Source organism: Chiloscyllium plagiosum, chromosome 17 (assembly GCF_004010195.1).
Source record: "Chiloscyllium plagiosum isolate BGI_BamShark_2017 chromosome 17, ASM401019v2, whole genome shotgun sequence".
Classification (NCBI taxonomy): Eukaryota; Metazoa; Chordata; class Chondrichthyes; order Orectolobiformes; family Hemiscylliidae; genus Chiloscyllium; species Chiloscyllium plagiosum.
Window position 1 is genome coordinate 59579422 of NC_057726.1, and position 25220 is coordinate 59604641.

The following is a 25220-nucleotide window of genomic DNA, read 5'->3' on the forward strand; positions in this document are numbered from 1 at the left end:
TGTATTACTTCTGCGAGTTACTTCTGAGATAGAGCTTGGAATTACTTCCTTGCAAAACTTCCCTGCACATGATTTGAGCGTAAGACTGACCTAAACAATTGATTAAAGTTCTCAGGTGAATAATTCGGAAGTGTAGGTACTAATTATTCTGCTTGGGTGTTTTGAAAGTAATATGCAACATTGACTATAATATTATATAACTTACCTATGGATTTCTTTTTAGAATAAAAACATGTTGAGGTGTGTTACTTTCGTGAATAGACCAGCAAGACGTAGAGTGTAAATCCTGGCTGCACATGTGGCATAGTTTGTCACTAAATGTTTGGGAATGGCTTAAGAAACCCAACCTGAGAACAGGAACTAATTTCTATGAGTCATGTTGAGAACCTTGTTCATTGATTTGATTAACAATGCTGGCAAACATTGGTGTGGAATTCAGCCACACAGGAGTGGATAGTCAGTCTCAGTTCAGTCTGGTTCTGTCCTGAATTTACATTTGCAGAACTAATCTAAAAGTGATCCTGGGGGAGGCGACCAAAAGCAACATCACATGTGCATGTTGAGCCCCTACTGGGAGACAGCAGTGTAGTGGCAATATCACTGGTCTAGTAAACCAGAGTTCTAGGCTAATGCTCTACTGTATGGGCTCAAATCCCATCACAGCAGCAGGCGGAATTAAAATTCAATTCATAAACCTGGAAAATAAAACTAGTCCTGTGTCAATGGACAGAGATTGTCATTAAAAGCCCATCCAGTTTACTGGGGTCTCTTAGGGAACTACATCTGTTGTTCTACATTTGGATCTGGATTCACATATGACTCTAAATTGCCTTGAAATGGCCTAATGAAAATAGGGATTGACAACAACCCCCAAATCCCATGAAAAAATAACCAATTTTCAGGCTACAATTAGATAGATCTGAATAGAATCTCATGAAAGTAGGGGCCAGGTGACAGTGAACAGGAACTGGAGGAGGTGGTTGTGGTTAGGTGTGTCAAGGACTGAAAACAGGAGTGATAAAAAGATAAGATATCTTCATTCACAGTCAAATTTCACCTGAAAATGCACAGTATTGGACACTCAGCCATGGTGATTACACTTGAGTACATTGATTCATTGTTGTGGTTCTGTTCACTGAGCTGGGAATTTGTTATGCAGATGTTTCGTCCCCTGTCTAGGTGGCATCCTCAGTGCTTGGGAGCCTCCTGTGAAGCACTTTTGTGATCTTTCCTCCGGCATTTATAGTGGTTTGAATCTGCTGCTTCCGGTTGTCAGTCCTAGCTGTCCGCTGCAGTGGCCGGTATATTGGGTCCAGGTCGATGTGTTTATTAATTGAATCTGTGGATGAATGCCATGCCTCTAGGAATTCCCTGGCTGTTTCTCTGTTTGGTTTGTCCTATAATAGTAGTGTTGTCCCAGTCGAATTCATGAGCAGAGAAGACTGAGGGGCAATCAGATTGAGGTGCACAAGATTGAGGGACATGGACAGTGGATAAGGAGCAGATGCTCCCCTTAGTTGAAGAATCAGTCATGAGCGACACAGATTTGGGCAGGAGGTTTGAGAAGGGATCATATCCCTTATAAAGTAGTTCGATGAGCACAGGCACACCATAATATTCAAGGTTACGGGCCATTTGCTGGAAAATGAGATTAGGTTGAAGGTCAGGTGCTTCTTGTGTCGGTATCGACTCAATTGGTCAAAGGCCCTCTACCGCACTATATGAATCTATGGCACCTTATCAAATGCCTTATAGAAATCCAAATATATTATATCCACTGCTTCCCTTTAATATATCCTGCTTGTTACCTCTTCAAGAATTTAAATAGATTTTTGAGGCATATTTTCCATTTGTGAATCGTGCTGACTCTGTCCCATCATGTTATGTGTTTCGAAATGCTCTATCATTTCATCCTTTATTATAGGCTCTAACATTTTCCTAATAACAGACATTAAGCTTAACTGGCCTATAGTTACCTGATTTTTGTCTCCTTTGCTCTTCAAATAAAATGCCTTACACTGGCAGTTTTCCAATCCTCTGGCACTTTTATTTAGAAAATAAGCATTCCTAGAAGATTACTTGACAATGATTCACTATCTCAGTAGCTTCTTTTAATATCTTGGGATGTGTCACATCAGGTTCAGAGGACATATCAATCTTGAGCCTCATGTGTTTCCCTAGTGCTTTTTCTCTACTGAGAGAGATTGCATTCATTTCCTCTACTCCTTGATTATTTCGTATATTTTCAATGCTGTGGTCTCTTCTACTGTGAAGATTACTATTAAACTTGTATCACTTATTTCCTCAGCCTTTTTCTCTAAGAATCGACATTCATTCTGGACATCTCTTCCCTGTTATCTGTTTAAAGAACCTCTTGCTGTCTGCCTTGGTACTACTTATAGGTTTATCTTCAAAGGGGATTGTTTTCCTTGAAGCAGAGGAGACCGAGGGGGTATGTGATGTGTAAAATTATGAGGGGTATAGATTGTGTCAAGTATGAGGAACTTTTCCCCCTGATGAAGAGCATAAATTTAGGTAAGGCTGTGAGGACTTTTTTGTTCACCCAAAAAGTGAAGAGAATCTGGAACTCACTGCTTGTAAGATTGGTAGAGGCAGAAACCCTCATAACATCGAAGTAGCATTCAGATGTGCAAGGCAAGGCTTACAGGACTCTGGCCCAAGTGCTGGGAAATGGGATTAGAATAGTTAGGAATGTCGGGTTCAGATTTCCAGTTGTTTTATTTTTAAATAATTAGATGTTTGTTTCGACTCGCCAAAGGGCCTTTTCCTGGATAATAGACATCTTTTGTTGGTTTTTAAAAGTTTTCAATCCTCTGGTTCACCATTGGTCTTTCTCATGTTGTATTTTTTTTAGATTAGATTAGATTAGATTACTTACAGTGTAGAAACAGGCCCTTCGGCCCAACAAGTCCACACCGCCCCGCCAAAGCGCAACCCACCCATACCCCTGCTTGTAGCCCTTACCTAACACTACGGGCAATTTAGCATGGCCAGTTCACCTGACCTGCACATCTTTGGACTGTGGGAGGAAACCGGAGCACCCGGAGGAAACCCATGCAGACACGGGGAGAACGTGCAAACTCCACACAGTCAGTCGCCTGAGGCGGGAATTGAACCCGGGTCTCTGGCGCTGTGAGGCAGCAGTGAGGCGCTGTGAGGCAGCAGCAGTGTGCCAGTGAAGGTAATCTAACCACTGTGCCACCGTGCCGTATTGTGTTTGTTCCAGTTTGATGCTATCCTTAACTTTTCATGATTGACTTACCACTTTTCCAGAATCCTTGTTCTCACCAGGATGTGTCATTATCACGAACTATGAACTGATTTCATAAATGTCTACTGTCGTTCCTCAATTTCTTTTGCTGCTGAACTGCTTTGCCAGTCTATTCCAGCCACCCTGTCATCATTCCTTTCTAACTACGCTAATTAAAGTTTAGCACAGTTGTTTCCAAACCAATTTTCTCCCTCTCAACCTGAATATTAGATTCTACCACATTTGGTAACTGTTTTCTAGTTGATCTTTTACTCCAAAATAATTTACTTAAACCTGCCTCATTACACTACACCAGACACAAAATAGCCTGATGCCTGGCTGAATCCACAACATATCATGCTAGGAAACTGCCCCGAATATTGGCCATAAATTCTTCCTCATGGCCACTTCTGCCAATTTGACTTTCCGAGGAGTCAAAGAGGCGCCAAGAAGAAACTGAAATGCCACAGTCACCCACAGCAGAGACAGGAAGGAATTATACTGAGGCTAATGATAGAGGTAGGACTACCAGGAAGATGAAAAAAAAGGGTGCACGGCTAGAGATTTAAAAGCAGTTTTTTTTAATGGATATCTTCTAATCAACCTGTTCAGTAATGTCATTACACACCTCTGGTGCAGGTGGGATTTGAACCAGGTCTCCTCATTAAGGGGTAGGGACACTACCACTGCACCACAAGAACCAGAGGACTGGTGAATGAAGACAACAGAGAAGAACAATCAACCAGCATTGTCATGACCCCAATTAAAATGGCAGAAACCAAAAGACTACCAATGTGACCTCAACAGAAACATAACCCAGGGGAAGTTTTAAAAGGAAACATCAATGACGATTCCAATTGACTATTTTGAGAGTCACTAACCTCACTAAGATTTTAGCGCATCTGATCTGCAGGAAAGAATGTGAGGAAAGGAAACAAACAAAAAACAAAGAACCCACAACCTATCATCTCTGATCCCTCTCAGAATCTAGACTGAAAAGCAAGTAATTAAACCACTGCAGAGAATGTGGAACTTGCTGGTCTCTTCAGGAGGGAAAATATAATGCATGTGCAATACTCATCTACAAAACTGTACTGCGAGTTAGATAGGTTAGGAAAAATAATGGAAGATTGTTTATAGTGTGCTTGACTTAAAGTTGAGAACTGAAACATCTTCCACACAGGATATTAATGGTGCAATCATTTGCATCATGCTTTTATCTTAATTCGTGTCTGGTATTTTCAACCCATTTCCCATTGACAGGTCAAACCTGGTCCAACAATATTCTGAAGCTACAGCTGCCAAGATGCCATCAAATAAACAAATTAGAGCAATGCATAAGGCAGGACCTTTAAGTTCATCTGTCATCCCGTTCCCACCTCAGTCAAGCAAAATGCTCAGAGACACAGTATAGTTTTACCTGCTTTATCTTTATTCAGGGCCCTAGAGGGAGAGAGAATATGTGCCCATGCACACAGAGACAGGAGTTCTCTGTCTACTCTTGAACAGCAGTTTCTTAATGAAATATATATAGTCATTTATAGGGAGAAGCATCCAGATAAGGTAACATTCATAATAATTGGGTGACCGTTACAATCAGTGAGTGTCAATAGTAAAGATTATGTCATCTGCTGTTACACAGGCCTTGTTAAATGGCTTCACATAATGAATGCTTTTCACCTTGTTAACTGACTTTAAGTACTGAATGCTTCTTCATCTGTTAAATTGCTTTACATAATGAATGCTTTTCCACCTTGTTAACTCGCTACCCTTGCCTCCAGCACCTGTTTACTGTAAGTTCTTATCTGATCTGAGTCATACTTAGCTGAACCTTTGTTTCACAAAACTCAAAGCTTAACGCTTTCCTTACCTGCTCATACCTTATACACTTTCTCACATTATTCCATAAACAATAGCAATAAAATTGAAAGTCATTGATTAATTTAGCTAAAAAACAGTTAAGTACGACACTAATATCTATTTCTCTTCATCAAAAGCGACTTAATTAAATTCTGTTGAACTGAATTCAAATAACAAAAAAACAAGATACTCTGGGTCACTTTAAAATTGCTCAGGTTCCTCGATGAAAATATTTATCCTTCAAATTTTCACTTTGAACTAACAGCGACAGACTGTAAAGCTTTAATGTTCACTGTCCACACAGTCAAGTGATTAGTAAAGAGGCATTATATGCAGTGAATGTATTAATTTCCTCTTGGCCTATAGAGAAGCAGGATTTAGCCTGACAACCAAAGTCTCTCATCACTGCAGTAATTACTCTGAGAGAAGCAAAAGCACCTACTTTCACAATTCCAATCAAGGCCAGGGAATATGCGGTTTTCCGGTGAATCGATGTTTGTAAGACTGGTAGTGCATCTTCTTTGTCAAGATCATGCATTAATATTTCATATTTGCAAAGTGCCGAACAGCTACTGGAGAACTGCAGAAATGTTTTGAGCTTTTATAATGTGACGACACTATGGTTTTAAGAGGTGTATTTGTCCTGGTTTTTTTTTAATATGAAGAAAGATTGAGACAGAGGTGACGATCCATCTACTCGGAGTCAATAAAGTAAACAATATATGAGGCCTTGGAAGCGGCCTGAATGGGTGGGGTCAAGCTCCAACAGAACCAGGATTTTTTGTGTTTTTCCTTTATGTTTTTCCTCCTAGACTGGTGAATTCCATGGGAGAAAGTGAGAACTGCAGAAGCTGTAGATCAAAGTCAAGAGTGTGGTCCTGGAAAAGCACAGCCGGTCAGGCAGCATCTGAGGAGCAGGAGAATCGGCATTTCGGGCATAAGCCCTTCAGCAGGAATGAGGCTTGTGGGTCTGGGTTGATGCCTGAAACATCGATTCTCCTGTTCCTCGGATGCCGCCTGACAGGCTGTGCTTTTCCAGCACCACACTCTCAACTCTGAATTCCATGGGAGACAATTTATTTTACTCAATTGGCATTTACCAAAGGTGCGTTTATGGGAAGCTACTATATTGGAACAGTTAATGGTTAGTAGTTAAATAACTCATTATTCTGCTTTCCAATACAGTTGTAATAATTCCTTTCTTTTGTTGGATTTTAACTATAGTCTACAAATAAACTGTGTTTTGCTTCAACACTGATAGTTTGGCCAAATAGATTATTTCCTCGACATGTTTTGAGGGAGTCTGATCTGGTCCATAATAATAATAGTCTAAAATTACAAATACCCTTACTGTATTTCAAGGGAGGATGGTCCCCTTGTTGACAGAGTCTCACTTGACACTATCCACAAGCATCGCAAAGAGTATGAAGTGATCCTCCAAAATCTTGTACTTGCTGAAGTAAATTGTAGCTGTTCACAGAAGCTGACGTATTGCAATAGCATCAAGCGTGTAAGAATGTCAAGAAAGGAACCTGACATTCCTCCCATCCACCCACCCCAAATTATGCCAGTATTCAGATCAATACCTTTTAAAAGAATGACCAGGTGGTTAGATATACAGGGCACAATTTAACAATCTGCAGATGATCCCAAACACAAATTTCATAAACAGTGATGAGGTTTTGTATGTTCTATATGGACTGGTAAAATGGCAGTTAAAATTTAACTGAGAAATATGAAGTGATTTGTCTTATTCAGACGAGTGTAGGAGTGTCTGTGTCTATGTGTCTGTCTGACTCACACACGCACCTTCTCAGAGACTTATACCCCTTTACACTCACATACACACTCTCAGACACTCATAACCCCCGCCACACACACACAGATATATAAGTTTCTGGAGTGAATTTGTACTTGCAGGATTACATTTTACTTTGCTCTAAAACTGCATGAATCCATGTGAGATTCTGTATATCAGTTTTTAGGTTAGAATCAGTCTGACCATCGTGGCACAGACAGTCTGACACACGACAGCTCACACTTTAAATGCATTGTCTGGCCCGACATGACACTAGTTGTTAAAGTAACAATTGAGAATGTAAGTTTAAAAACGTTTTGCACTTTACATATGAAAGAACTGAAACCAATATGGTCATTCTCTAAGATGAGAGACTTAAACAATCCAGGTCTTTTTCAATATATAATTTCAGTTACATCACACTGTAAACTTTTGCTATTAATTCTGTGTCTTACAACCTTATACAACACTACACCTGATGAAGGAGCAGCACTCCGAAAGCGAATGCTTCAAAATAAATCTGTTGGACTACAATCTGGTGTTGTGTGATTTATAATATTTTTCTGATAGATATTTTCATCCTGTGTTTTTCTTTGCACTTAACTATATCAAAGATTAAACTGGCTGTATAAATCAAAGGGCGATCTACAAAATCTACAAATTTTCATTCTAACCCAAGTACTTTCATAGAACAGATGAACACAGTATGATAAAAAAAACTTCAAAAAATCATGTCATGCTCACACATTCATTTCTTCATTTACTGTACTAGTATAAGTTGCTACGCACCCATTCACAGCACAGGCCAGTAATAACAGTCAGTATTAAACAATTCTACCTTTGCAAACTACCTGGTATGACAGGTCTATTTAATAATCTGGCAGAAAAGCAGTATTCATGGTGTATTAAATCAACGCTGTATTGTCTGAGGGACCAAAATAGCAAGGGAATTAACAAAGTAATTAACAAAACAATCATAGCACAATATAATAAAATCTCTGGGCGACACAGTATCCATAGAAACTAAACATCAACTCCCGATACATTCCATACTTCAATCTCAGTCATTAACAACAGTTGATAAAATGAATGAAAAAGCAAAGTAGGAGGTACAGTCAGTACCTCCTACCAACTGGAACAAGTCTCCTATTCTTCAGCACACAAGTTCTGTATAGCCTAGATCTAACAACTGGTTTGCCAACACAGATTACCCACAAAATGTCACCTCAGAATATGGTATTCACCATACCATTAGACCAGTTTGCACAGGCTAAAGCCCAAGCAGGCTTTAAAAATAAACAATTCTCAAATGAAGACAAATAAGAACAATTCAGTGCATTTTACACACAACAGCAATTATGCAAAATGCCCATTACTTGCAGAAACCTTTTGACAAATTATTTCATGTGCATTATGCATACTGTTTCGTCTCCACAAATCTAACAGCCATGATAAATAGAACCTAAATAGTATAACATTGTGTTAAAATGCTTAAAGAAATTTTTTGAAAATTCCAACCAGCCTCTCAATTTTCCGAAATATTAAGAATCCATTTTAGAATAGAATTATCACTATTACAAAAGGTGGATACATACAAACGTGGAAAATCAGGATAGGAATAGGCCCTTCAACATCACCATTCAATATGATCATGGCTGATTAAATATCCTGAGCTCACCTTCCCCATTAAACCCTTTGATCCCTTTAGCCCTAAGAATCATATCTAATACCATCTTGAAAACGTTTAGTATTTGAAACTCAACTAGTCACTGTGGCAGAGAATTCCACAGGCTTCCCCAAATGAATAAATCTAATCTCAATCCTCAATGACCTATCCTGTATCCTTACCCTATGACATCTGGCTCCGATTCCCTCAGTCATCAGAAACGTCCTGGGTTTATCTTGTCTCATCCTTGTAGAATTTGAGGTTTCTATAAGATTATCCCCTCATTCCTCTAAACTCCAATTAATATAATCCCAACTGAGAGTCTCTGTTCATGCATCTGTCCTGCAATTCCAAGAATAAGTCTGGTAAACCTTTGTTGAACCCCCCTCACCTCCCAATAGAGAGAATATCCTTTCTCAGGTACAGAGGCTGCATAGAGTACTCCAGTTGCAATCTCAAAAGGCCATGCACAATTACAGCAAGACATCCCTGCTCCTGTACTCAAATGCTCTCCTCCTGAAGACCAACATACTAGTTTCCTTCTTCACTGCCCACTGCGACTACATGCTTACTTTCAGCAAATGGTGTACAAGTACACTGTCTTCGTGGCACTTTCCTGATCCCAATCTATTTGCCTCTGTTTTTGCTGCCAATGTAGATTACCTCACATTTATACATACTATAGTTCATCGGCCAGCCATTTGTCCACTCACTCATCTTGTCCAAATCATAATGAAGCATCTCTGCACCCTCCTCACATTACACCCTCCTCACCAGCTTTGTGTTGTCTGCAAACTTGGAAATATATCAGTTCCCTCATCTAAGTCAGCAATATATAATCTGAACAGCTAGGGTACAAGCACAGAGCCTTGTGGTACCCTGCTTTTTCCTGCCTGCCACTCAAAAACATTGGTTCATTCTTACTGTTTCCTGTCTGTCAGTTAGTTCTCTATCCACCAGACTGTAATAAGACCAAGGTCTCTGTTCCCATAGCTCTCTGTGGCAAGGAGTTTGAAAGACTAGCAATAATCTACCTAACATTTTTATGGTCAAATTGATGCTTCCTCCTTCAATGATTTGAAAATGAATTAGCAGATCACTGCAATAAAATTAAAATAAATATTAAAATGAAAAACTTAGGAAGGCAGGAAATTCAAACTACATCAAAAGCAAAAGGGATTCTGGATAATCCAAGACGGAGGACAGGAAAAATTGTGGCGATAAGAGCTGCTTCTTTGAGGTATTTTAAGTGTTGGAGGTGATTGCCTCAAATTCCAGGAGCAGCAATTACTGTTTTATATGCTGTTGCATTGTTTTGGAACTTTGGGGGGGAAAAAAATCAAAACAATGGCACTTTTAAAAGGATGAAGACGGAAAAACGACAGCAATCAAATGGTCAGTGAGGGAGGGAGAGAAAGAAACCTACACTGCTAACTGAAACAGCAATGAAACTGCACAGTTACTGCCTTTCCTATTTGAGTTCATGTATCTCTGGACATCGGAGTGTGTCTTGGAAAAATTAACGAACAGTGAGATTCGCAGCTGGCTTTGGAGGAACCAATGGGAGAACTCTCAGCACAGGACCAGATAAGTGTACAGGTTTTACATGTAACCCTTCTCTAAGGCTACAGTCGTGAGTAAAGTGAGTTCTTTCTTGATTATGTTTTATTGAGATCTGTCTCAATTAAATTTTAAAAATATAAACCATAAGTACTAAGTTAGTCTGGAGCACTTCTGTTTTTAGATCAATAAGACTGTGCTATTTTCTGGATCTGTAGATTGTGAAGAAGCAATCATGGCCTTTAATACAGTGATGTGCTTGTCCTATCATATGTGGGAGTTCAGGGAGAGTTTCTATCTTACTGATGAATATGTCTGCAGGAAGTGTCCTTTCATTGCAAATCCTATCAGATTGCATGGATCGATTGGAGCAGCAGTTCGAGGCAATGAGGGATTGACAAGGGCGTGACGGATGGCAGTTATAGAAAGGGAGAAAAGCCGCAGACATAGTCAGGTAGATGGGTGAATCCAGGAAAATTAGGAGGGGTAGGTAGGTAGTGCAGGAAGCTCCTATGGATATTCCCACCTCAAACAAGTATGCTGCCTTGGAAAATGTTAGGGACGAACAGCAAAATTTCTGGTATTGAGACGGGCTCTGATGTAATAAGGGGTTCGTCAGGTTCCAAGCGATCGATTGTGTTATGGAACTCTAGTCAGAGGCACAGCCAGACGTTTCTGCGGCCAGCAAAAAAAAAATCAGAATGGTGTGTTGCATCCCTGGTGCCAGGATCTCAGAAAGGGTGCAGAACGTTCTCAAGGGGGAGAGGGGCCAGCAGGAGTCACTGTACACATTGGAACCAATGACATGGAAAGGAAAAAGAATGAGATTCAGAGGGGAGAAGAAAGAAAGTCAGACAGGAATTTAAAAAGGTCCTCAAGGGTAGTAATATCTGGATTACTCCTGGTGTTACAAACTAGTGAGGGTAGGAATAGGAGGATTGAGCAGATTAAAGCTTGGCTGAGGAGCTGGTGCATGCAAGAAGCGTCATTTGAATATCTTCTGAGCAGAAATGACCTGTACAAGAAGGACGGATTGTACCTGAATTGGAAGGGGACTAGTATACTGGCAGGAAGATTTGCTACAGCTGCTCGGGAGGATTTAAACTAGGAAGGCTTGGGCGGGGGACCCAAGGAGATAGTGAGGAAAGAGATCAATCTGACACTGGTACAGTTGGGAAAAGGAGTGAGGCAGAAACAACGCAGAGAACAAGGTAGGACTGATAAATCAAACTGCATTTATTTCAATGCAAGAGGCCTAACAGGAAAGGCAGATGAACTCAGGGCATGGTTAGGCCTCAGGGATAGACAGGACTGGCAGCTCAATGTTCCAGGTTCCAAATGCAATTGAAAAGACAGAAATAGGGAGGGTGGGCCAAGAGATGAGGCGGAGTGGTATTTTTGATAAGGATTAGCATTACTGCTACACTTAGGGAGGATATTTCTGGGAATACATCCAGGGAAGTTACTTGTGTGGAACTGTGAAATACAAAAAGGATGATCACCTTATTGAGATTGTATTATAGACCCCCTAATAGTCAGAGGGAACTTGAGAAACAAATTTGTAAGGAGATTTTGGTTATCTGTATGAATAATAGGTAGGGGATTTTAACTTTCCAAACATAGACTTGGGCGCTGCCATAGTGTTAAGGGTTTAGATGAAGAAGAATTTGTTAAGTGTATACGAGAAAATTTTCTGATTCAATATGTGGATGTACCTAATAGAGAAGGTGCAAAGCTTGACCTACTCTTGGGAAGTAAGGGCAGGTGACTGAGGTGTCAGTGAGGGTGCACTTTGGGGCCAGTGATCATAATTCTATTAGATTTAAAATTGGAAAAGGATAAAACGGATCTAAAAGTTGAAGTTCTAAATTGGAGCAAGACCAATTTTGATGGTATTAGCCAAGAACTTTCAAAAGCTGACTGCAGCTTTTGCAGGGAACTGGATGGCTAGAAAATGGGAAGCCTTCAGAAATGAGATAACGAGAGTTCAGAGACCATATATTCCTGTTAAAGTGAAAGGAAAGGCTGGTAGATGAAGGGAATGCTGGATGACTGAGAAATTGAGGTTTTGGTTAAGAAAAAGAAGAAAGCATATGTCAGTTAGAGACAGAAGAAATTGAGTAAATCCTTAGAAGAGTATAAAGGCAGTAGGAGTATACTTAAGAGGAAAATCAGGAGGGCAAAAAAGGGACACAAGTTAGCTTTGGCAAATAGGGTTAAGGAGAATCCAAAGGGATTTTTTTCAACATATTAAGGACAAGAGGGTAACTAGGGAGAAAATAGGACCCCTCAAAGTTAAGCAAGGTAGCCTGTTTGTGGAGCCACAGGAGATGGGGCAGACAATAAACAAATACTTTGCATCAGTGTTTACTGTGGAGAAAGACATGGAAGATATAGAATGTGGGGAAATAGACGGTGACATCTTGAAAAATGTCCATAATACAGAAGTGCTGGTGCTGGACGTCTTGAAATGGGTAAAGGTGGATAAATCCCTAGGATCAGATCAGATGTACCAGAGAACTCTGTGGGAAGCTAGGGGAGTGATTGCTGCACCCCTTGCTGATATATTTGTATTACAACAGACACAGGTGAGGTGCCAGAAGACGGGAGTTGGCTAACGTGGGATATCTTGTCAGCTTGAACGGGTTGAACCAAAAGGTCTGTTTCCATGCTGTACATCTCAAAGGCTCTGAGAGCTCAACACATTGCCCATTTCCCATGCCAGACATCAGAGGGTTGAAATCCAATTAGTTTCCACACAGCCAAGCAAACATCAACACAGCAAAGAACACAAATGAGTTGCCTGAGCACTTTCATCTCAAACAGGTTCTGTGAACACACCATAAAGCCTTACATCAGCTGCCGCAGCAGCCTGCAGAAGCAATTAAAGTCTAAGAATGAGTCGAAAGTTTCATAACCATGCTATGAATTTTTGCTTCAGGAATAGCTACAGCCGTTACCGTTTGAGCTGCTTTTTTAAAAGTTACATTTGAAAGGATGGATTTGTTGTACACAAGCATGGCTATCCCGTTCGACAGTAGCAAACAAAACTCTTAACTTTCAGAATGATTTTATACTACTACTTAAGGCATTTTTCATAGAACTTGGATTGGAGTGAAAACTTTGGGACATTTGGGCTCATCCCAATTCAAACCAAGAGGAATTCAATACTGCTGCAGAAAATTTCCAAGCTCAATTACAAAAAAAAGAGAAAAATTATTTAAAAATTGAGGGACATCTGCACTTCCAGAAGCATCATTAATAGAATATGCTAGAAATACTCAGATCTGGCAGCACCTATCAAGAGACAGTGAATGTTTCAGTTCAATGGTATGTTATGATCAGCTACGTGCACAGTTAATTTTCTTTCTCCAGACATGTTTGCTTCCATCCCAGCTGAATATTTCCAGAATTTTCTGTTTTTACTTCAGATTTCCAGCAAGTACAATAATTTGCTGCTGAGTTTTTTGTTGATCTTTCTTTACACAATGATGTGTACAATGTGCAACAGACACAGTACACAGTTAACATGAGTATACCACAAATCTGTACACCTCCATTCCCCCATCACCAAGGACTCAAAGCCCTCCACTTCTTCCTTTCCCGTCGTACCAACCATTACCCTTCCACTGACACCCTCCTTTGACTGACTGAACTGGTCCTCACTCTGAACAACTTCTCTTTCCAGTCCTCCCACTTCCTCCAAACCAAAGGAGTAGCCATGGGCCCCAGCTACGCCTGCCTCTTCGTAGGATATGTGGAACAGTCCAGCTTCCGCAGCTACACTAGCACCACCCTCCACCTTTTCCTCCGCTACATCCATGACTGTATCGGCGCTGCCTCGTGCTCCCACTTTACCAACACCTTCCACCCTGACCTCAAATTTACGTGGACCATCTCAGACTCCTCTCTCCCCTTCCTAGACCTCTCCATTTCTATCTCAGGCGACTGAATCAACACGGACATTTACTATAAACCGACCGACTCCCACAGCTACCTAGACTACACCTCCTCCCACCCTGCCCCCTGTAAAAATGCCATCCCATATTCCCAATTCCTTCGTCTCCGCCGCATCTGCTCCCAGGAGGACCAGTTCCAATACCGAACAACCCAGATGGCCTCCTTCTTCAAAGACTGCAATTTCTCCCCAGACGTGATCGGCGATGCTCTCCACCGCAACTCCTCCACTTCCCGCTCCTCCGCCCTTGAGCCCCACCCCTCCAATCGCCATCAGGACAGAACCCCACTGGTCCTCACCTACCACCCCACCAACCTCCATATACATCGTATCAACCGTCATCATTTCCGCCACCTCAAAACGGACCCCACCACCAGGGATATATTTCCCTCCCCTCCCCTATCAGCGTTCCGGGAAGACCATTCCCTCCGTGACTCCCTTGTCAGGTCCACACCTCCCACCAACCCAACCTCCACTCCCGGCACCTTCCCCTGCAACCGCAAGAAATGCAAAACTTGCGCCCACACCTCCCCCCTCACCTCCCTCCAAGGCCCCAATGGATTCTTCCATATCCGCCACAAATTCACCTGCACCTCCACACACATCATCTATTGCATCCGCTGCACTTGATGTGGCCTCCTCTATATTGGGGAGACAGGCCGGCTACTTGCGGAGCGTTTCAGAGAACACCTCTGGGACACCCGGACCAACCAACCCAACCACCCCGTGGCTCAACACTTCAACTCCCCCTCCCACTCCACCAAGGACATGCAGGCCCTTGGACCCCTCCATCGCTAGACCATAGCAACATGACGGCTGGAGGAAGAGCGCCTCATCTTCCGCCTAAGAACCCTCCAACCACAAGGGATGAACTCAGATTTCTCCAGTTTCCTCATTTCCCCTCCCCCCACGTGTCTCAGTCCCAACCCTCACCTGCAATCTTCTTCCTGACCTCTCTGTCTCCACCCCCTCTCCGGCCTATCACCCTCACCTTCACCTCCTTCCACCTATCGCATTTCCCAACACTCCTCCCCCAAGTCCCTCCTCCCTACCTTTTATCTTAGCCTGCTTGGCAGACTTTCCTCATTCCTGAAGAAGGGCTCATGCCCGAAACGTCGATTCTCCTGCTCCTTGGATGCTGCCTGACCTGCTGCGCTTTTCCAGCAACACACTTTCAGCTCTGATCTCCAGCATCTGCAGTCCTCACTTTCTCCTATACCACAAATCTAGCAGCCTTCAAACCAGTTACCCAATTAGTTTCAACAGAGACATGCGATAACTCGCACAATGAGGTGAACACACCAATAGGCTCTTGTCAAATTATCTTTCCAGCTCCTTTACCCAATGACAACAGTTTCTGCTTCACTACAATTCAATGGACACCATAGATGTGTATAAGGTAGTTAAACTGCCAGAGGGTATAACATGACCATCGCCAAACATATACACTTTTAAAAAGATCTTTTAATAATCAGTACTGAGAAATTATTGAGGCTTTACCCACCTACGCGCAGACAGACTGACTTATGAAATCTCCAGTGTTACTAATGGCCCAGTTCAGATTAGACAACACCCAACAAGCAACTTACTCACTAACTTCCCTGGCCTAGATGACTTAATATAACACAAAAATAGGCAACTTGGTCAAAGCCATAAAAAGTGAAATCGACTGTTACCTCACCCTCAGACTGAATAATAAAAGGGATTGACGCAAGTGCATGCATATACCACAAATTAGCTTATCTTTTTACACTACATTACATTACATTACAGTGTGGAAACAGGCCCTTCAGCCCAACAAGTCCACACCGACCCGCCGAAGCGCAACCCACCCATACCCCTACATTTACCCTTTACCTAGCACTACGGGCAATTTAGCATGACCAATTCACCTAACCTGCACATCTTTGGACTGTGGGAGGAAACCGGAGCGCCCGGAGGAAACCCACGCAGACACGGGGAGAACGTGCAAACTTCACACAGTCAGTCGCCTGAGGCGGGAATTGAACCCGGGTCTCCGGCGCTGTGAGGCAGCAGTGCTAACCACTGTGCCACCGTGCCGCCCACTAAACTCAAACATACAAAACTCAAGGTCAGCAAATGCTCCAAAATACAAACAGAATTACCAAAATGCTGATATGCTGAAGCGTATACAACACTACAATGACAGAGCAAAAGCAAGCAAAATAAATTAAGAGCGAATGACATTCTCCAGATCTTCACCCAGGATTGATTTGGGGTGGAGAGGAATGGGTTAAATCGAATGGGGTGAGACACTGAATTCTTTGGGGTGGAGTGGCCTGAGTCGGTTTGGATTGTTCTTGGAGAAGTGGATCGGATTGGATGGGGCTAGCAGTATCGTAGATGTGTGTTGGATGTGGAATGGGTTTTGGTTCTGGTTCTGGAGCGGGGTGCGGTTTGCTGGTCTGGAGTGGAGTGGGAGAGAGGTTAAATAATTTGTAGTCATTCAAGCATCAACCTTATCAAGAACTGAATTCTTGGGTGGGGGGGGGGGGGGGAGACTTGACAAGAGGAGATGTGGAGAGGGTGTTTCCCATTGTGTGGGAGAGTCAGACAAGGAAGGACGCCATTGCAGAGTGAGGGGTCACCCACTGAAGACAGACGGGGAGGGATTTAATCTGTCTCAGAGGGGGTGAGTGAATCAGCAGAATTCTTTACTGCAGGGGCTGTCAGGGCTAAGGCATTGAATATATTCAGGGCTGAGACACAACAAGAGAGAGAGAATTAGGTTTAGAATTAGGAACAAGAGGCAATCTTATTGGGGTGGCACGGTGGCTCAGTGGTTCGCACTGCTGCCCCACAGCACCAGGAACCTAAGGTTCAATTCTAGCCTCGGGCAACTGTGCAGAGTCTGCACATTCTCCCCTCCGTATCTGTGGGTTTCCTCCACAATCCAAAGGTGTGCAGGCTAAGGAGAATTGGCCATGCTTAACTGCCCATAGTGCTCTGGGATGTGTGGGTTAGGTGCATTAGTCAGGGATAAATTTAGGATAAGGATGTTATAACAGCCCACAAACCAACAGCCACCCTCAGACAACAACTCACCAGAACGAAGGACCCGATACCCATTATAGGGCAAGCCAAACAAAGAACAGCCAGGGAATTCCTAGAAGCATGGCACTCATCTACAAACTCCATCAACAAACACATCGACCTGGACCCAATATACTGGCCACTACAGCGGACAGCTGAAACTGACAACCGGAAGCGGCAGGGACAGGCCACTATAAATGCCGGAGGAAACACCACAGAAGCGCTTCACAGGAGGCTCCCAAGCACTGAGGATGTCACCTAGACAGGGGACGAAACGTTTGCAACAAAAATTTCCAGCTCAGCGAACAGAACCACAACAACGAGCACCCGAGCTACAAATCTTCTCCCAAACTTAGGATAAGGATAATAGCATAGGGGAATGGGTCTGGGTGGGATACTCTTCGGAGGGTCAGTGTGGACTTGTTCAGCCAAATGACCTGTTTTCACACTGTAGGGATTCTAAGAGGATAGAGGAACAAATAGAAAGTCATGCCAGTAAAGTCACAGAATAATATGTTGACAGAAAAGATCCAAAATACCAAATGGATGCTCAACAAGAATAATCAAAGTATATACCAGGCAGATCAGGATGTGTTTGAGAAATACAACATTTTAAATTGCTGGACAGAGTAAATGTGTGCATCTAAGTAAATGAAACAACTCAGGAGGATTGCACAAATGAGTTCCAAATTTCCATGTAGCTTGCCAGACAAGTTCAATAACATCAGCAAAATACTTAAGAAAGAGAAACTGTGTTCAGTTTCCATCTCTTCAAAGGTACCACTCATCTTGTCCACATTCATTGCCATAAGTCATTAACGGCTCTTAAATGATATAATTAAATGTCACATCAGTCTACAAAATAGAATCGGGCATGAGCACTCTTATGTTTTAATATCAGCTAGCTGATCAGGTCTTTCACATGGTGCAAAACTGATCAAGATGGCATACATTAATAGAGTCAAGTGGAAGGAATCGTGAGTGTTAGCACAATTGGTATAAAACCAATAAATGCACTCTGATATTCCCCTTGATGAGGCAACTTAATGATATTACTTATATACAGCTCTGGATTTGGTTTGCTTACTGAGCTGGAAGGTTCATTTTCAGATGTTTCATTACCATACTAGGTAACATCTTCAGTGAGCCTCGGAATGAAGCACCGGTAGTGTAGCTCGCTTTCTATTGAAATGTTTGAGTACTCTTGGGTTGTTGATGTCATTTCCTCTGGTGACATCATTTCATATGGTGATGTCATTTACTCGTGAGAGTGGGTCATGTCGTTTTGTGGCTAGTTGATGTTCATGAACCCTGGTGGCTAGTTTTTTGCCTGTTTATCCAATGTAGTGTTTGTTACAGTTCTTGCAAGGTATTTTGTAAATGACCAAAAAAAAATCCCATTTATCACCCCCTGAAAAAAAGAACAGGAAATGATATCACCAACCCAAGAATACTCAAACACAAATAGAAAGCGGGCCATGCCACCAGTGCTTCATCCAGAGGCTCACTAAAGATGTTACCATAAGGGTGACAAAACGTCTGCAAATGAACCTTCCAGCTCAGCGAGCAAACCTACATCCCGAACCTCAACCTGAGCTATAAATCTTCTCAAAATTCACTAACTTATATATTGTAACCTGCAGCAGGGAACACCTCAGGGTATAATTCTTATCAGCAAATTTACAAAAATAGTAGAATATTTCAGATAAAGATGTGCAAAGTCAACTTGTAACTTGAAGAAGAAATGCAAGAATCTCATCAACTGTATGGCTATCGCTTTCTAAAGTCAGATCCAAGACTCAACACCTTCACTTGTATAGGTCACCTGTAATAAATCCAAAAATATCAAACTACTCAAAGTGTTTTTTAAGACAAATTCCTCAATAGCTCTCTTGAATAGCTGCATAACTGGTCATGGCACTGATTTGTTCATCCAAAATGAATCAGCCTCTTTTAAATTAAAATAAGCAAAATAGGCTCAAAATGAAAACGTCTGATGGAAATAAATGATATTCCAAAAGGGAAAAGATTTAAAGAATCTAGATTTGGGTGTCAGCCAAAATAATTACCATGCATTAGCAGTTGTTGGATTCTTAAAGAAAACGGAATAGACTTGTGCGTGCGGGCATGAGAGGGGAGAAAGGGGAGAGAGAGAGATAGATGGATGGATGAAAGGAAGGATAGAAGGAAAAATATTTAATATTAAAAAAGCAGCTAATCATAGTGAATTGTCATACCTTAAAAAGCCACAGGGCTTCTCTCTCATTACAGAGAGGGAGAGAGAACAGGTGATGGTTTAAACTGAGTGTCATCACGTCGCAACCAAGGGGAGAGGTTAAGGAGAGTCCTCCATGACAACCTCAGGAATATCATCCTAACATGAAGTGCAACTTTGTAATCATGATAACTATACAGAGAAACCACCTGCACGCCAACATTCCAAATAAAACCAACTAGATTTTAAACTTGAAAGAAGGACCTCGATGAATTCATCACTCTTCCAATTATGCTGCCTGAACAGATCTTCAGTATTTGACCCAAAGAGTTAAGAGTCTCAACTCGGCAAGAGCATTTCATGGCTGCCCAAACACTCGGGCAAAAATATCATTTTAAAATTGATCCCTCAGATGTTAGGCAGGTGGAATTTCAAATCAGACCCATTGTTCAAACACTTTCTGCCACACAACACAGTTGACCTTAAAAAGTAAGGCCAAGACATTTTCTCCTGTGCTGGAGTAAAAGTTACATTATGGGTCAAAATGTTCAAGCATCCTCATACACAACTGATCTGTTGAAGGACTCAGTGCTCCAGAATCACAACTGTCATACTATACGATTTGTGCAGGAAACCTCCACCACCCCCAACCACTTTAGAATTGTTAATCTGTCTCTACCTATTCAACTTTTTGCTCCTCCCCCCTCATCCATACCAGCATAAATACCATCCTTACAACACTTCGCCAGCGTCCAGAGTTTTTTGTTTTAGTTTAGATTTATGCTTCTTCCTTTCTGCCATCTTTCAGCCAACCACAAACAAATAACAATGCAATGCTTATCAACACGGAAGCAGCAACCAGACATTCAAATTGTGTCAATCATCCAGCTAGAATCAAGCACTTCCAAAATAAATGTTACACATCTTCCACCAGAAGAAAAAAAAACCAAAAGCAAAAAAGACTTTATTGCTGAAGACAAATTAAACTATCAATTACATTTAACGGCCCCTTCACCCCATTTGCCAGAATAGTGAAAAATATACTTTAATCTAAGTGCCGATCAAGATACAATAATTACTTAAATGAAGAAATATTATATTGACCAATGTTCCTTAAAATCAGATTGAATGGTGGAGCAGGAACATGCACCAACATCCATCTGGTTCAGCTAAGTACTCAACCACAAAGGTATTGCTCAGGCATTCAGCACCGCACTATTATAATTTCCATCAATCTCAGTGGTTGTCAGTCGTATAAATTTTAAAAGCACACATTATGCCAGATTAATCATGCAGTGGTATTTCTTTCATGAAATGCCCCAATTAGTGCCAGTGTAAATGATCTACATATTGTTTACAAACACTGGTGGTACAGTGGGTGGGCGGCACGGACGCACAGTGGTTAGCACTGCTGCCTCACAGCTCCAGAGACCCGGGTTCAATTCCCACCTCAGGCGACTAACTGTGTGGAGTTTGCACATTCCCCCCGTGTCTGCGTGGGTTTCCTCCGGGTGCTCCAGTTTCCTCCCACAGTCCAAAATGTGCAGGTTAGGTGAATTGGCCACACTAAATTGCACGTAGCGTTAGGTGCAGGGGTAAATGTAGGGGAATGAGTCTCGTGGGTGCGCTTCGGCGAGTCAGTGTGGACCTGTTGGGCAGAAGGGCCTGTTTCCACACTGTAAGTAATCTAATCTAATCTAAACTAAATTTAGCACTGCATGACTATAGAGTTTGCTGGAGTCAAAGTTTCTAGGAGCATAACTAGCAGGGGAAAAAAAAAGGCAAATATTGGCAATCATACATTTAGCACATCAGAAAGCATCTGTGGAAAGACATTTCATAAAACTGCTTTCAAAAAACATGCTCAAAGTTTTGATTGTTATTTTTATAGCTGCTACCTGCAAATCAGGAATAAAGCTCTGAAAAAATATGAATTGCGATCATTTTTGCTGTTATGCAGAAGAAATACCCATAAATTGCTGTTCATGTGTAAACAGTTAATATGCACATCAATGCAGCTGGTGTAATAGAAGTGTTGTTAGAATCCCCAAAAGATAGCACATAATAGAAGGTGAGACAATCATCCCAGAGCTCCAATCTGGAAAAACCAGCATCCACTAAAACAAAAACTCAGAAAATACCAGCTCCGAGAAAAACAAATTTAGGAATACTTCAGGAACAAAGTTTGATGAATCCAGCCAACTTTAACATCTTGCAACAATCCGACCAAATACTTTTTAAAGTTATGCACTAGCAGAAGACATTAATGGACTTTACATGATCAATGAAAGCCTGTACCTTGTTCTCCTGGTCTCCACCAAAAGAAAAGATAAATTCTGGGTTTCCTGAAGAATGCATTCATCTATGAATTGGAAGGAAGGAAATCTCAGTCCTGCTCATTGCACTCCTGGGCATCTTGCCTGCATGTACAGAGTGTCAATATAGAGCTCAGTTAAGGTGCTTGCTGTCCCTTACTCAATTGTGAGTAATCTACCACTGTTCATGTAAACACTCACACAAAAAAAACACTTTATTAAGATACTAACAGCAACAGTGAAAGCAGGTAAGAAATAGCAAAAGGTCAAAATCTACAAAAAGGAAGAATTCTCAAAAGTGAGAAAGTATCAAAAAAAAGGCTAGCTGATCATGACTGAACATTTAGTTATTAAATAAGAAAATGAAACAGCAAAAAAAAGTATGTGATAGCAAGTAGGTCAAAAGAATAGTTGCATTTAAGAGGACAAAACAACAAAGCACAACAATACAAAAAACTAGAAAGACAGTTGAAGTTGAATTGTATTTCTAATGTTACAACCATGAAGAGAATAGCAATGTGTTGCCATGTCCTCTGAAGAAATTATGACCTCAAACTAATATCCTCATGACATCACCCCACAATTCATAGTATCAATATTAACTTGTTTGTGTCTGATTTATTTTTGGAATGTCTCCGTGACTTTTCTATAATGGTTTGTCACTCATGCCTTCTCAATTTGAAACAGTGACCTTCCACTTCAATACAAAATAAAAACAGTACACAGTACAAGTTTGTGCTTATACAAAGACTTGAAGTTGTAAGTATATCACTAAATTGGATTCAAAGTTAATTGCAAATCCACATTCCATCTCTGGGTGAGAGGTCACAATAACAGGCCCTGAATTCCTGTGATTGCTATCACTAAACCACCTAAAGTGGTGTAATGACTATTTAAGACATTTGGGCCAATGCCACAACACCAACAAGAAAATTAAAAACATTTCAATGCAGTTGCAAGCAATCTTTGCACTGCAGCATCAAAATTCCTTTCTCTTGCACACTGTCTTTGCAGAATTCAACTAGTGAGGTGCAGATCCAATTATTCAAGATCAATTGAATCGAATGCACATGCTGGTCTTCATTTATGGTGCAAAACTACTGTAAAAATAAAGGACAATCTGGACTAACTGTTTAATCCATTTAACAGAAATAAGTAGGCAACACTCCATCCAAAAGCCAAATGCATCTAATGCCCAAATCAACAACACTGTCTGTAAAGGTCTAGAATTTGTACTGAGGAAAAGAATGACAACTGACAGCTGCACTGTATAAACTTCATTTTAAAAACAGTAAAACCAAAAGTTATCAATGTACTGGTCTTTGAAATGACTACATTTCTCAAATGATTCTAACTAGACTCAGATGACAAATTACAGTTCTGATAACATGAGGAACCATCTTTTAGCAGGGCTGATTTAGGAGGTACAGACAGACTTGAGCTTAATAACATGCAGATGAATGCAAACTCTGGATTCCACTTTGTCCAACCTACTCTTGCTGATCAGTTTTCCATCCATCTAACCTAAGAATATTCAAAGCTCAACAACTGAGTAAATAACCTACAACAGTCTAACAGTTGCACATTCAGTATCAAAACCCAGAATGGTGGTGCCAGAACCAGCAACTAGAGATTACATGTGGGATACAGAAGAAAAGGAATTCCACACCACAATACACTTGACAACTATACATAAAATAGTGCAATGTAAAGTTGAATTCCAGAGTGCAGTTGTGTCAAGAATAAGAAACATTTTCTTTTTAGTATAATTGGATGTTGCTGGATAGCTAGCATTTATTGCCAACCCCTAATAGCCCTTGTGAAGGTGATGATAAGCTGCCTTCTTGACACACTGCAATCCACATGCTATAGGTTGACCCACAATACCCTGAGAAAATTCCATGATTTTGAACCAGCGACAGTGAAGGAACAGCTATATAGTTCCAAGTCAGGTTGGTTAGTGGTTTGGAGTGATACTTGCAGCTGGTGTTCCCACATATCTGCTGCCCTTGTCCTTCTGGATGGAAGTGGTCATGGATTTAGAAGGTGCTGTCGAAGGATCTTTTGTTAATTTCTGCACTACATATTGTGAATGACACTGCACTACATTTTCCAAGCACTTGACTCCCTATTAGTGCTTGTGATGTGAATCGCAAAGATCAATAAAAAGGCTAAAACAAAATATTACAGATGCTGGAAATCTGAATATAAAACAAAACAAGTTCAGGTGAGGGGGCATCAATGCGAAATTTGATACTGTCTGACCTCATCAAAAAGACTCTTGCTGTTGTGGTTCCAGCTTTCGTACCAAGGCTTTAAACAACGTGGTTGGTGCCTGAGAAAGGAACGGGGGCTCAAAGCTTGTGGTTTCAAATATACCTGTTGGACAATAACCTGGTGTTGTTTGATTTTTAACTAAGCAATATAGAGTGAGAAAAAATAAATATAAGTGCATTGTCAGGATCAGGAGCATTATACTTGCCCCAATATAGCTATGCATAAGCATACACTAATTGTGACTTTCTGACTGATTCATTGTTATTAGCACTTCAGCAGAACAGTGAAGCCCTAAAGTGACAAGACCAATTTTAAAATGTACACAATATTCAGCACTGGGCAAGCAGGTCACTGATTTCCAACATGTGTAAAATTTACATGAATGCTGCAAGATGTACTGCAAATATTGGAGCTACCACCAAGTATAGCTCATTAGAAGAGACTAGCTAATGGCAGCTTATAACCAATGCAGGTTTTGCTAAACACAGCTCACTATATGGACATGTTACCCATAAACAAATCAGAATAAGAAGCTCTGCATAGATTTGCCTGCAGTTCAGAATATTGCAAAATCGATCACTCAAAGTCCATCAAAAACCTTCCTTTTTGCCTCAGTGAAACGAGATTTATCCAACCTGGTTTAACATTTTCTTTCCTGGCAGACCTTTCATCACAAGATATCATGATGTTAGATTTCAATGCCTGGAGACAACAAATTATTGACAAAGCCTCTGAGATAGATTAATTTGGATTAGTCCAAAATGACTTCTCCAGCTCGTCAATTGTAACAGCAAATATCAGCTACATGGCACTGGCATTATTCTTATTGTCTTAATAAAGGTTCTGCTCAGCTGCTGTTTAACATTTAATGAAACAAGGTATAATAACCCATTAGACTATGTTTTAACAAATACTGCACAAGGATTTGAAGTCTCAATACTGTGAGAAGTACTTGAATCTCCTTCATCTTAATACCATCACAGGTAGATCATATTGAAAAATTAGGAGTTGCAACATCAAGAGGAATTCTGAGAGATCAGAATTAAATCAACAGTAGTAACACCAACTGTGCCCACATGCAACAGTCAAAGAACAAACGTGTAGACCCATGGTCTCTATCAAACCCTCTGAATATATCACTGGTACTCCGTGGCATAGTGTCATCCTGGAGATTTATCTCAATTAACTGGAGGAATGTCAAGCTTTAAATGCCTGTGTGTAAAATTACTTTTAAAATAATTTATCT

The 25220-nt window shown here is 41.1% G+C and overlaps 1 protein-coding gene across 2 annotated transcripts in view; it reads right to left on the bottom strand.

Annotated features, from left to right (window-relative positions):
* LOC122558539 (Golgi apparatus protein 1-like) overlaps positions 1-25220 on the bottom strand; it is a 140147-nt gene that overhangs the window by 113958 nt on the left and 969 nt on the right. The gene's annotated exons all lie outside the window — the stretch shown is intronic.